General features: G+C 34.8%; 1 long non-coding RNA gene across 1 annotated transcript in view; it reads right to left on the bottom strand.

The window, feature by feature from the left end:
* Positions 1-428: 428 nt before the first annotated feature.
* LOC144578985 (uncharacterized) overlaps positions 429-12,766 on the bottom strand; it is a 63,051-nt gene continuing 50,713 nt past the window's right edge. The window contains exon 3 of the long non-coding RNA XR_013525689.1: positions 429-1,732. This is a non-coding gene — a long non-coding RNA (uncharacterized LOC144578985). The remainder of the gene's footprint in view (positions 1,733-12,766) is intronic.

The raw sequence follows: 12,766 nt of genomic DNA, 5'->3' as shown, positions 1-12,766 counted from the left end.
TTTCAGATTTATGTCTGCAGCTATACAGCAGTTCTGTCTGAATCCCATTCAGCTAGGAGTCCTAATGACATCATTATTACGCTGTCTGTACTGGGCTAGATTTTGCTGGGAGCCTTCACAGTATTATTACTTATCTTTCTGTGTGAGCGTACGAATAATACTTGTTTAGGGTGAAGGAAATGACTCAAAACTAAGAGGGAAATACATTTTTTATTCTAATCAGATTTCCAAAAGTAGTATAAATGAGAAGCAAAAAGTAAATTTATTTTAAATTTATATTTGGTGTACAGCTATTCTGATCATTCTAGAATGCTTACCCTTTCATCCTTGATGGTATAACTAAATTGAGAAGGACAACCGCAGAGTAATACCATGTTTGGGTTTATTTCTAAAATTTCCAAACATTTCTTTTTAAAAGGCATTCTGAATTTCTGGTATTATAATGTCCAATGCAGAGGAATATTAGTGTCTGTTAAAAATACGTCTTGGAATTGTCCTAATGGCACCTGAATGAAATGATGCTTTTTGTTAAATTAACCAGTGGTAGTTTGGCAGCAAACTTCTCTGTATTGGATAATAGGTCATTTATAAATAAGGTTATTGGCAAAGCAGGTAAAATCCTGTCAGTATGCATTGAACAGGCACATACAGAGTGATTTAAAAAATCACCCAGTTGGATGTTATTTTGGTTTAAACATATTAATATAGGGCACAAATTCTTCCACAGGCAAATTTAATATTGCAAAAATAAAAGAATTATAGCTTTAGGCCATTGAATAAATACAGTATATGTTATACTAAATCCATTGATCCTGCTTTTCTTTAAAGTGGTGATTTGATAAGATAGCTAAAACATCCAGGATTCTGAATACATAAAATCATTGAAAATCCAAAGCATGTTGGAGCAATAAGTGACAAAGTGATTTGATTATAGCACACAATACATAAAAATGATCATCTCTCTAGTCTTAGGAACAACCTTGACATTTCATAATATTTTAGAAAATGTGGTTAAGTAACAAAGAGAGAAGGCTGTTTGACTTTGTCCACAAACCTATAGCCTGTAGACACAATGTTTAGATAACTATATATTTTACATAAAAATGTTTTTTTTTATATTTACTAAATATCCAAGACAGTGAAATATACTGCTAGAATCTGCTATGGTTAATGACCATAGTATTTTAAAATTTGAGGACACAGCAGAGATTTTTGCCCTTGTATATATTCTGCATTTTTAAATGCTATTAACTTAATAAGCAAATGGTTATTAGAGCTTACTTAAAAATCACAATTTCTAGGCATTGTTCTTCTTAGTTCTTATGTTAACTAAATTAATTGAGATAGGCAATTTAATTTGAAAGTGTTAAAAATGCAATGAGGCACGGAATCTTATTTTCAGGCATCAAAGAAAAAAAGCAGTAAAGATAATTTTCTCACTTTATGAACCGAGAATGTCAGGGAGAAAAAAACATGTTTCATAAGTAGAGGCTCCCTGTACTTCATCTCTTTCTGAGAAAATGGAAATACCTCTGAATTTCTTTTGATATTTCTTTCATACTTATCAAAAAGGGAAAAATGAATCATAAAATATCCTGCATGCCATTTCTACATGAAAGGAATGAACAGAAGTCCCATGCGGCTGTCTCAAGGGGAAGCCCATTATTGTGGTTCTCTAGGTGGTCGCCGGCACTTCAGCGATTGGATATGATCAGGCGAAACAGTTTGGAAGCTGAAAGAGACACAGATAGCAGAGGCTGAGGTGAAGGAGAAGGAAGTGCAGCACTAGCAGAAAAGTTGATAAAGAGTACTTTTCCTATCAGTTTCTTCGGTTGTAAGTAGTGATACATTTCCAAACAACACACACACACACACACACACACTCAATTATGAGTGTCATAGTGGGCTAAATGTGACTAATTAATAAGCTGTTAATAAACTTTTAAAAAGTAGCATAAGTGAAAAGTATTTAAATACTGATCTTAGAAAATCAAAAAGCATACTCCCGTTTTACTAAGTAACCATCAGAAGCATTGTGGTTTACACATGTTGTCGTTAATTTCTATTCTAATAAAATGTAATGATAATTCTGTGTGTCATCACTAACTTTACTGAGTTCACAGAATTTGAAAACTAATAATTGTATAGCAGTGAAGAAGTTCGAATATTTATTTCATTTTTGAAGGTAACATGTGGAAGAAAGTAGAGATAGTATTTGAAATCATGCACAGCTGGTACCAGATTTTTTTTCTTTTTGAGTTTATCTTTGACACTTTACACTTCTGATACTGAGTGAGAAGGTGAATGTATTCAAATCTAATTGATATGGAAATAAAACTTCAACCAAAAGTCAATATAAGCAATCTTAAATATTTAATATATGAATACTGTTTTGTTCATTGTTTGAATGAGTTCTGAAATTCACAAAGTGCTAAAATTTTGTATGCACGTGGAGTTATACACATTCACAAAGACTTCTATTTTAAAGAAGCAAGCTACGCTAGAAAAAGCATTAGCAGATGTTAGGAGATTTCATTTCTGTCAATTTCTCCTTGTGACCTTGAACAAGTTATTGAACCTTTCAAAGCCTCTGTTTTCTCTCAGTAAATCTAGTGAGCAAATTGATAATATTTAAGACCCCTTTACACACTAAAATCTATTATTTTACATCTATATTTGTATGTGTATATATATATATTCATTTGACTGTATAAATAAGCCTGAAATCTGTCTTTAGCATTTACTTATCCAGGGGTTAAGATATTAGAGAACATTTTTCTTTTAGGACATGAAACTCTAATATTGTATGGTGTATGGCTGTATATCGATGGGACTTTAACATCTGAAGTCTCTGCTCACTTAATTCCTGAAATGCAGGGCTTAATTTGCTCTTAAACATTCCTCCATTCGCATTTATGCTGACCTGTGCCTCTAAACAGTGGGACTCGCTTCCCAGCAAATATGTCTTTAACGGAATTCCCCTAGTGTAGAAAGAGCGAGTAGTTTCATCTTCACATTCCTCACAGCAAGTTGTTGGGTCTTTGCAAATTGCTAATAGGCTCATTAAGCCCCTGCTATGTACATCTACTGAGTGAACATGGAATTGATAATTGTTACTAAAACTGGATTTCAGTTGTTGGTCAGTAGTCTCAATTCTACAGTCTTTCAGAGCAGCAAGATTTTGAAAAAATGCTTAGTATAGAAGATGAGAAGCAGTGTTTTACAGTTTCTTGCACTCAAATTTCGGGACTGGCAGTTTACAGAGAGAGTTTGAGGATGCTGTGTGGTGCAGCTTAGATCTACTCTGAATGGGTTAAGAACTACCTGCTTGAGATTGATTTAAATCAGTAATGGATCATCTCATAAAGCTGCTGTTACTAGATATTAGCCCGCTATCTCTGTCCTCTGATAGCACAGATAAGAAGTGCTTACCGCAGAGAAGGTTCCTAGAGGACAGATATTGTTTCCTGTACCTCAGGGAGTAAAAAGCCATACTGCTGGATCAGTGACTTTTCCTAACAGCAAGTAAATTCAGGCCTTATCAAGTTACAGCACAAACTGCACTCATGTTTTATTATTCTCATTAGAGATTTAAGGACTAATTCCAGTTGTTAGCGCTTAGCAGTTTAATGTTTTCCATAGATAAGAATTAAGATTCTTCTGGGGGATTTTTTTATTTGCTAAAGCTTGCAAAATATAATGCGGTGATGCACTTACTGTGATGTAATGCGGTAGATTTTCTAAATGTTCTGAATGTTTTCAAGGCATACGTTTTAAAAATTTAAATCTAATGATGGAATTTTTCTGAGTTGGACATGCAGTCATTTCACAGAAACATGACTTTCTTTGTCTGGGAACCCAAATTAGCTCTCCCTCTGCAAAGAGTACCAACGAAGCTGAACTTGATGCTTCCAAAGCTTGTCTTTACTGCTGTGTATTTTCTCAAAGTAAACTCACTTAATTGAGACTAAGTAGGGTCTGATTCAAAAGAAAACCTTGAACAAGACCTATTTTGTAAGTAAATTGGGCTTTAAATTATTTCCTTGAAGTGAAACTGACTTTCCTTTCCCAGCTAGGTGGAGAAAAGCTGTGACTGTCATGTTCATTTTATTTCTGTTTCAGAGGTTACAAAGCTTGAGTTTACAAGTTAAAATCCAGGCTCCTGTCAGCTTGGATACCAACATTGAATCGATGCTTTAATGACTTTCCAGTAATGGGAGTCTGCTGTTACCCCAAGTTTCTCTTTCTAATGTTGTTGAAGGGCGAAAATTCATTTATGCACACAAAAGTTTAAGTTGCAATGTGATAACATTATTACTGGAATTAAAGCTCAATGATTAATGACATAGTTTTTGGTCATGTTCATTGAAATTCTTCTTTTAGTATAGACTCTATCATGAAAACCTTTATTTCCATTCCCCTTGTTTTCTTGAGTTTGTCTAAAAGTCTGTCATGACGTGTAGCATGTGGCTGTATGGTATTTTAGAGGTGGCTGAAGTTCAATAATGTAAGTCATGGATACTGTAGTTGTCAAGTTTGGGGATCAGGTCATTTAAAAGAACATGTGCTACACACAAATAAAATTTGCTGTCATTATAAGATATTCATTGGCTGACACTTTGATATCCATTCTTGGAAAACTGTTTTACTAAAGTTAAAAACAGTTCTAGCATTAGTGACAGAAGAATGGTCTACTTTGTGGCAGTTCAGGAATCCTGAGTATACTTAGTAGGTAGGATTCATCATGTAGTTACAATAATAATAGCATCGGTCATTTCTTGTTTGCTAGATGCTGTGCTAGATAGATGTTTTAAATGCCTGATTTTATATATTGATCATTTTCAAAGAAATTTTCAACGTGTCAAATTTACCTTTTTAATTTTTTTAAGACACAGGGAACTATTTTGGTTACTGTTTCAATTATTCCTGGCTTCTTAGGTTTTGTGACTGTCTATGCCCTACATTGTTTTTCTTTTTTGGCCAGTTATACTCTAACTGCCAGAAAAATGTAACATTCTTGTTCCAGTTACGTTACTGGGTGCAATCCTCCTTTATACAGGAAATAAATTTATTATGAAGAACTCCCAGTAGAAGCCTTGGAAAACTTACACGGAGCTGTGCTGTGTCCAAAATGCTGTTCAGTAGGTTTTCCAAAGCACCCAGGTAACAGCTGGTGCAGGCCATGTGCCAGCTCTGACAGCCCATATGCTCTCTTTAGTGCAGTAATTATCTCAACACAAAACTCTGATAGCCTAGTCTACTGGGTCCAGTTTCCCTAGGTTAAATTGACTCAGTGGCTTTGTTAGTAAGTTCCTTTGGCATAGTAAGAACTTCATCAAGAGTTTAAGTATTGGGATAGGCTTCAAAGACCAATATGACTGCTACTTTCAAGACAGGTGGCTTATTAACCCTAAGAGATTCTAGTTGGCAGTTTGTTAGGCTATCACCCCACAGCAGCAATCTAGTCAAAGGTCTGCTCTTGTTTCTACCAGACATCCAGCCTAGGGATGGTGGTAATGCATCTATTTTGGTCACAGGCTAAGAGTAATTTTGGCATTTTAGTTCTAAAGCAGGTACCAGGACTTCTGTATTTCAGTGGTAGTGTTGAGAATGGAAAAGTTGGAGTTAGAAATTGTAAGAGAGGAGAAGGGGGAAAAAAGTGAGCTGGATCAAAATGTGTCTTGCTGTTCTTATTTAGAGTATCACAGATAAAACTTTTTTAAAAATGCCCCTGTGACCTTGAGATGTTAATAATGCCTCTCTGTGTACAAAATTCACTTGCTGGAGGCTTGAAGTCCATATTCATAATCTCCTTTTTTCCTTCCATCCTCCCTCTTTTCCTCCCAGCTTCCCTTCCCTTCTTCTTTATTCTTTCCTTTCTCTATTTTTTCCACTTTTCTTTCTCCCTTATTTTTCTCTTCTGAGAAATACAAAGGACCAGCTGCAATAAAACTATAGATGCAATCCTGCAATTTTAGTACAGACAGAGCTTCCCATAAATTGAGTAGCAACAATCTTGAAAGATGTTGCTGGTATGGAATCATAGAATTGAGCCATAGATGTTTGAAACTAAATGAAGGTGATAGGATATCATCACTTTAGCTTCTTTCTGTCCTCTGTTCTCATGGAACTTAGCAGAGACCTTGAATAATGACTGTGTTTTTCCTGACATAATTTATGTCTGGCACTAGTTTAAACCTTACTTCTGGTCAGTTATAAGATGATACTGGGCTTGTAATCTTAACAACAAGGTGGAGTAACTAGATCTTTCGGCCAAGATCAACCTTCCCTGTACTGAGATTATATGCTAAGATTTATGGGAACAACATAAATGGCTGCTTCTCCACCAGATCTTCTGTGGGGAATAGTTTAAGATACCCCTGAGAAGAGACATGGTGTTCTGCCTCATTTCAATCACCAAGTGGTACAAAGTAATTAGATTGTCTTAATTATTCCTGAACATAAAGAAGGATTCAAAAAAGTGCTATCTGCTTTGTCAGTATAGCTTTAGTTTCTTGAGTTGAAATGGAATTCTGAGGTGGAAGTGCAACAATATAAGTGGAATGTAAGTTCCAAGAGGAACTGGTTATATTTTATAATTCAATGGCATCTGATTTATCTCTTCTTTTACCCCATACAGGCTAATCTGGTTCTGGCCAAACCTTGCCAGTTATTTCTCACTTCTGTTATTTCAGAATAGCCTGGCATATAGTTGATACCCAGTAAATATTTGCTGATTGAATACATAAATGGATGGATGTGGGCTATTTTTTTTTAAGTGGCGATAACTCCAGCTATAAAGGGAAGTGTGAAGTCTGGAGTGGGTTGTTGGGATGGACGACATCCATGTAGGAGAGAAGATCTGACTCTCTTGTTGATAATTTCTGGTTTAAATGACCCCAGGGGAGTTCAGGATATCCAAAGCCCTTTTCAGTGACCAAGGTCTAGAGGTAGGAACATGACCAGAACTGGTTTATTTCAATTCAGACTTTAGGTTAAAATGGATTCACTAGTCATATAATCTCATTGCATTATTGTGTTTTCAATTTAATAAAGCAAATTATAACCACTAAGAGCTCCTATAGAAAACAAAATCAGCTAGTTCATAAAAACCCAAACACGAACACATGTTATTTAGTTTTCAACTACAGGTAGTTATACTTCTAAAGTCATTATTTATATGTTGTCAGGAGTACTCACCAAATTTATTGACTTGTACATTATTCTTTGCAAATAAGTTCTGGCTGCTCTCTGCATATTATAATTAAAACGACAGGGACTTTAATCATTTATGAAATTTTAAACTACATACTGAATATAAATGTATCATTCAATGTGATAGAATGAATTAAATTCATCACTGTCAAATAACTGTATAAAAGATGAAATATCTCTCATCCCACATCATTAACTTATTTAAAAAAAAAGAGCCAGATCTGCAAGCATTGTTATAGTACTTTTATGGTATTTTAAGGACACTTTGAAAACTAAGACATTAGGCATATACAAAAAAAATGCTTTTGACCAAAATGTTGATTTCTAATTTTATCTGTAAAAACTCTAATTTGAATTTGATGGTGAACAACTTTTCTTAGACAAAATCAAATTACCAAGATTAAACTCTTCTAACTGAACATGAAACTTAAAAATCATCATGATATAACTATGTTTACAGATAAAACAGTTTTGTCAATTCCTTCTGGGGGTCAAAAGGGTGATTTGGGATTGAAGAGTAATTTAAATATTTATCTGAAACAGGTGAGTAGCTGACATCTTATTATTTCTCACTCTTTTGTGCATGCCCAGACACAGCATCAACATGTAGAGTTCCAAGGAAATCAAAACACATTTGGGAAACAATAATTATGAACATTATTTTCATTTTCTGGTTTGTTATAATCAAATTACTATCTTCCATTAATATCTATACTTGATAAATACTATAGAATTAAACTTAAAATACATTTTACCAGAGGATTTTACATCAAAACTGTGAAAACTCTACTTATTTGTTTATTATATTAGGAAAATATGTGCTAATTGGCTGTTTTCTTAAACCTTCTCTAAATCTTCTGAGTCTTTTCCAGTTTTGATTATTTCATCTATGTTTCTTGATTTCCATCTTTTCTTAGGCAAAACATTTATTCACTCATTCACTGAATAAGATTTTATTGAGCCAGGCAGGGATGGGAAAAGTAGGGGCTTGATTTGGAATGAGATGAGAAGCTGAGTCCCCCCACTAAGAACTTTAATGGGAGCTACATAGTCTTGATAAAACCTGAAGTAGGCAGTGTTTTTATAAACTTATGAATTCTAATTTAGGGGGAAAGTATAAATTAAACCACTTACACCCATTTTAGGATATCTCAATTTGTTTAATCCAGTTCATAGTCATACAACTTTATGCAATTTTCCCAACCAAGTGTAAGAAACAGGTTATGAATGGAAAGGAATAGTCTGTCGTGGTGTTCTAGGATATACATATATTTTCACAGAAATGAAATTAAGAAGAAAATCTCAAGTACACAAGATATATTACTGTGGAAACCCCAATCCATGAGTTTTCAAAATGATCAACATTATAAAAAGGGGTATAATTTTGCCCTGTCAGGAATATTAGATTGCTTGTTTTGGGAGTGTAGATAATGGTATTAAATTCGTCCTCGTCTGTCTTCTTGAGCTCTTGTCACATAACATCAAAAAACAAGAAAAATAATGCAATTTAGAATGTTATCTATTGTTATAGTCACTACATGATATCTGATTGCCCTGTAGTTATCTGAAAAATAAATTTTGTAAAGTATGAAGTATTTTAAGTGGAGGAGCAGAGTGAGGAAGTATGTACAAGACTTGGGGATGTAAGCAAGAACACGTATTACCACTAATTAATATACCCTTTCTTGAAATAGCTTGTTAAAAGCTAACTAGCAGCCAGTGTATCTTGGTTTTCATTTTATGAGATTAACTTTACCTCTATTTTAGTTAGCAAGTTTAAATAACACCACCACCAGTACCAAAATGTAGAATTCAGAAGAAAACACACGCACGTAAAAATCTGGAAATTGGAATCAATAATTTAAAGAAATATTTTAGATTTAAAAATTTGATTATAAAAAGTATTTCTATGGTAGTAGCAATATTTTTCCCCCAACAGGTGGATTTCTCTCTGTGACATGTATTCCACATGCATTTTCCTTGCTTTTAAAATTGGCATTACTACTTCCTTTGTACTTTTTCTTGTCTATACTTTTTTTTATGGTGTGTGTGTTTTCACAAAATGCTTCCTCATTAGCCTGCTTTAGGAAATTATAATAGACAAGTTTCTATACTTACCTCATCGTTAAGCACCTGATATGAAAATTATCAGTCTATTTAAAGGCAAGAAGCCCTGCTGAAATGCTTTGCCAAAATTTCTAAAAGAGTACAGCTACATTATAGACCTGTAACTGTATATGGTGGTAGTTGGTATGAAGTAACAAAGCATGGCTCAGGATAAAAAGACATGTGCAATTTAAGCAACCGTTTCTAATAGCTTTATAATAAAATCTCTTCATATTGAGAGATTTTATTAGGTTTGAAATATAATTTTCACAAAGTTGCCACAGAGTCAGAGTATATTCTTCAAACCCTTTGCATTCTTTTCCCATTGCTTCTCAATATTGTTTCAGAATAGAAGGTGAAACTGTATTCCTTGGTGTGCAGTTTAAAGTCAAGAGCAGCAATATTTAGCACATGCTTGGGCAACCTTGTTTGAAATCCATGCTGCCCCTCTCTGGTGTTCTGATGTGCCTTTAGGGGATGCTTGCCTGTTTGTAGTTTGTTTTCTTTTGTTTAAGGTTTCAGCTACTGCATTGACTAATGATTATATAGCAGTAAACTCTCGTCCCTGCTAAATTCAGTAGTGATGCCTCAAAAGCATTTTTCCCTTGTGTGACATAAAACAATAAAAGAACTAGACAAACCCCTTTTGAGGAAGAATAATCCTTTGTTTAAAGAAAAAAAAGAAAAGGCATTTCCTTGATGCCAGAGGCTGGAGAATTCAAATCAAAGGCTTAGCTAATTGATAAAAAATAAAACAAGTGTTAATCTTATGATTTTTTTTGTACTCAGTTATTATTTTTGGAAAACTGTTACTATAACATTTTATGTATGCATATCTCTTTAAAGATACCAAATACACAATATCTTTTTAATACATAATTACTTGTTTAACACTTGCACTTTGATATAACATCTAAATAATAAATCTGTTTCTTCAGAATGCTGTTACCGACATAATTTATCAACAGAATTTTGGTCAGACAGTTGGTTGTATTTTACATTGATGATAAATAAATATATCATTTTCCCCCTGCATTTGTTATTTAATACAAATTAAAATAGTTTATTTTAAAATATAACACACACTACAAATTTGACTTAAAGAAAAGCAACCAGTAGATTTACATAATGCATATGCTTAGCTTTTAGATTTACAAATGCCAAGTCCAAAGAATTTGAACATGCCATTTAATTGTTCTCCCTGCAATTTTTTTAATGAGACTTGTGGCCATGATTCCAAGTGATAAATTCTTCTTGATTTGCCTCCAGTTGTCACTGGCCAAACCTTAGGGAATGAAAGATTAGTTACGGTTGCAAAAGACTTATTATTTTAAACTGGAGAATTTTTAATTGTTCTTAACCCAATTAAGCAGAAAGTGAAGAATCTATCAATATTGTTGTCAGTTTATTAAAGGAAAAAATCACCCAAATTTTAATTTAGCTGTAGACAATGTTCAATTTCTGCCTTTAAGTTAGAATAGAGTAAGATTGCATTAAATTCGAGTTGACTCTGGTGCCTAAATGTGGCATCCCTAACAGGAAAATTGCCTCGTGATTTAAACAAAGATTTCAATCGATGAGCAGGGTTTCAGCACTCATCCAATTTTTAATAGCATTTGTGTTTTATCACTCAAGTCCTTGAATAATGTAACCTAGCGGTACAACACTTTGCATATGCTTGGTCCTGTCATGAGATTAATATGCGTATGCATACCTCAATTTTTTTAACCCCCAGTTTTAAAACTCCAAGCAAAAAAAAAGTTTTCTTGTTAAGTTTAAGTAGTGAATCTAAGAGACCGCATTCAGGCCACAAAAGAGTCCAAGTTGGCCCCAAACACAGGTGCTCCCAGTTTGAACATTGTGCCTGGCTTTTCTGCAGAGAAACTAAATGAAAGAGCAACTTCAAACACAGGTGCAAAATCCCGCATCTGGGAGGGACAGCCCGAAACCATGGCTTTCCCCTGACCGTTTTCAGCTTGTAAACCTCATCCTCCATGGAGCACCTGTGTCAGAACCAATCAGGGCTGTGTATAAATGTTATCAACACCTACACATCATTACTTATTCATCAACATCAGCACCAAATATTGATGCAAACATGGAAGGGTGTTTTTTTGTTTTCGTTTTTTCCTATGGAGCTGCTCTTGTCTGGACCTGCAATCCTTTTGCCTGATGGCTGATGGCAAGAAGTAAAATACACAGATAAGAACATTTGGAATATTTTATGCTCTAAATCTGACAATCCTTTGTGTTTGTGTCACTTTTTAATCTTTGCATCTAGTTCCTTCAGTGGGAAAAAAATAGCACACAAAAGGTTCAGACACATTGATTGCTGAAAGGCCTAATTGCAGTAATTCCATACTTTGTGGGTACTTTTGAGCAGCCTCCTCCTCCCTGGTAGTCTGTTGCCTTCTCGCTGTTTGATTAGCACTCAAAGAACCTGCATTTGAAGCTGTATAAGATTTTGTTTTTCAATAGCAGTAACAAGCAGAAGAAGCAGCAGGATCTGGCTTTTTGGCAAACTCCACAGGCATTTGGGTTGGTGGCTTTGTATTTGCCTCTGGGCCTTTCCTGCACAGGGCTGAGGAGGGGCTATCAGGCTGTTAGAAGCTTTGGAAACCATTTCTTCTTTGACAATTTAAATTTATGTGGTTTTTAATTGTCTGTAAACAAAGCCTTTTACATCTAGCACTAAATCTCCATCCGAGGTCAGCTGGCATCCACAGGGATGGTTGCTGATTTAGTTTGTCTGCTTTTCTTTTCCTCCAAAAAAAAAAACCCTCTCAATCAGTTTATTGTCCTCCAATAGAGATACACAAAACACACAAATCACTTGGCCCCTCCCCACCACTTTGAATGAATAGATAAAAAATCCATCTGTTTTTTTATCTGCATGTTTCAAGGGCCAAATTTGTGTCCTTTGTGGAAAATGGCCTCAGCAATACAATGTCTTAGCAAACAGCTAGGAAAATTGACCAAGACTTGGGTCAGCGATGGCTGTAGTTGAGAAACTTTCAGTATAGTTTTGGCTCTATATGGTCACTCGATCTAGACCATTTAGGCTGTGAATGATCAGGTTCACAAACTATTAATTACATGAGTTTTTTAAATAAAAATTACTTAAAATTGGAAAAAATTAGAGTCATGGAAATGTTTGGTTTCCTATAGATTGTCACACAACTGACTACAGTTTTTCAAAGATGTAATTTAAGACACATACAGATAAATGTCTGGCTGTCAGTCCCTGGCTCCTACGAGTTCCAGAAAACCTTGGACACACTTCCCATTTGCAGCATGTTGAGCTGTGGCTGGGGCTTCTCCCCCGCCTGCCTCCTACCTGCAGAGTCAGGGCTGCAGTCCTCCCATTTCTCCAAGAGCCTGTTCTGTCTCTGCCATAAGTGAGAGAGAGAAAAAAAATGGACCATAACAAATGAGGAGAGACATA

The sequence above is a fragment of the Callithrix jacchus genome, chromosome 1 (assembly GCF_049354715.1).
Source record: "Callithrix jacchus isolate 240 chromosome 1, calJac240_pri, whole genome shotgun sequence".
Lineage (NCBI taxonomy): Eukaryota > Metazoa > Chordata > Mammalia > Primates > Cebidae > Callithrix > Callithrix jacchus.
Note: the sequence above shows the minus strand (reverse complement) of the source record. Positions and strands in the feature narration are given on the sequence as shown.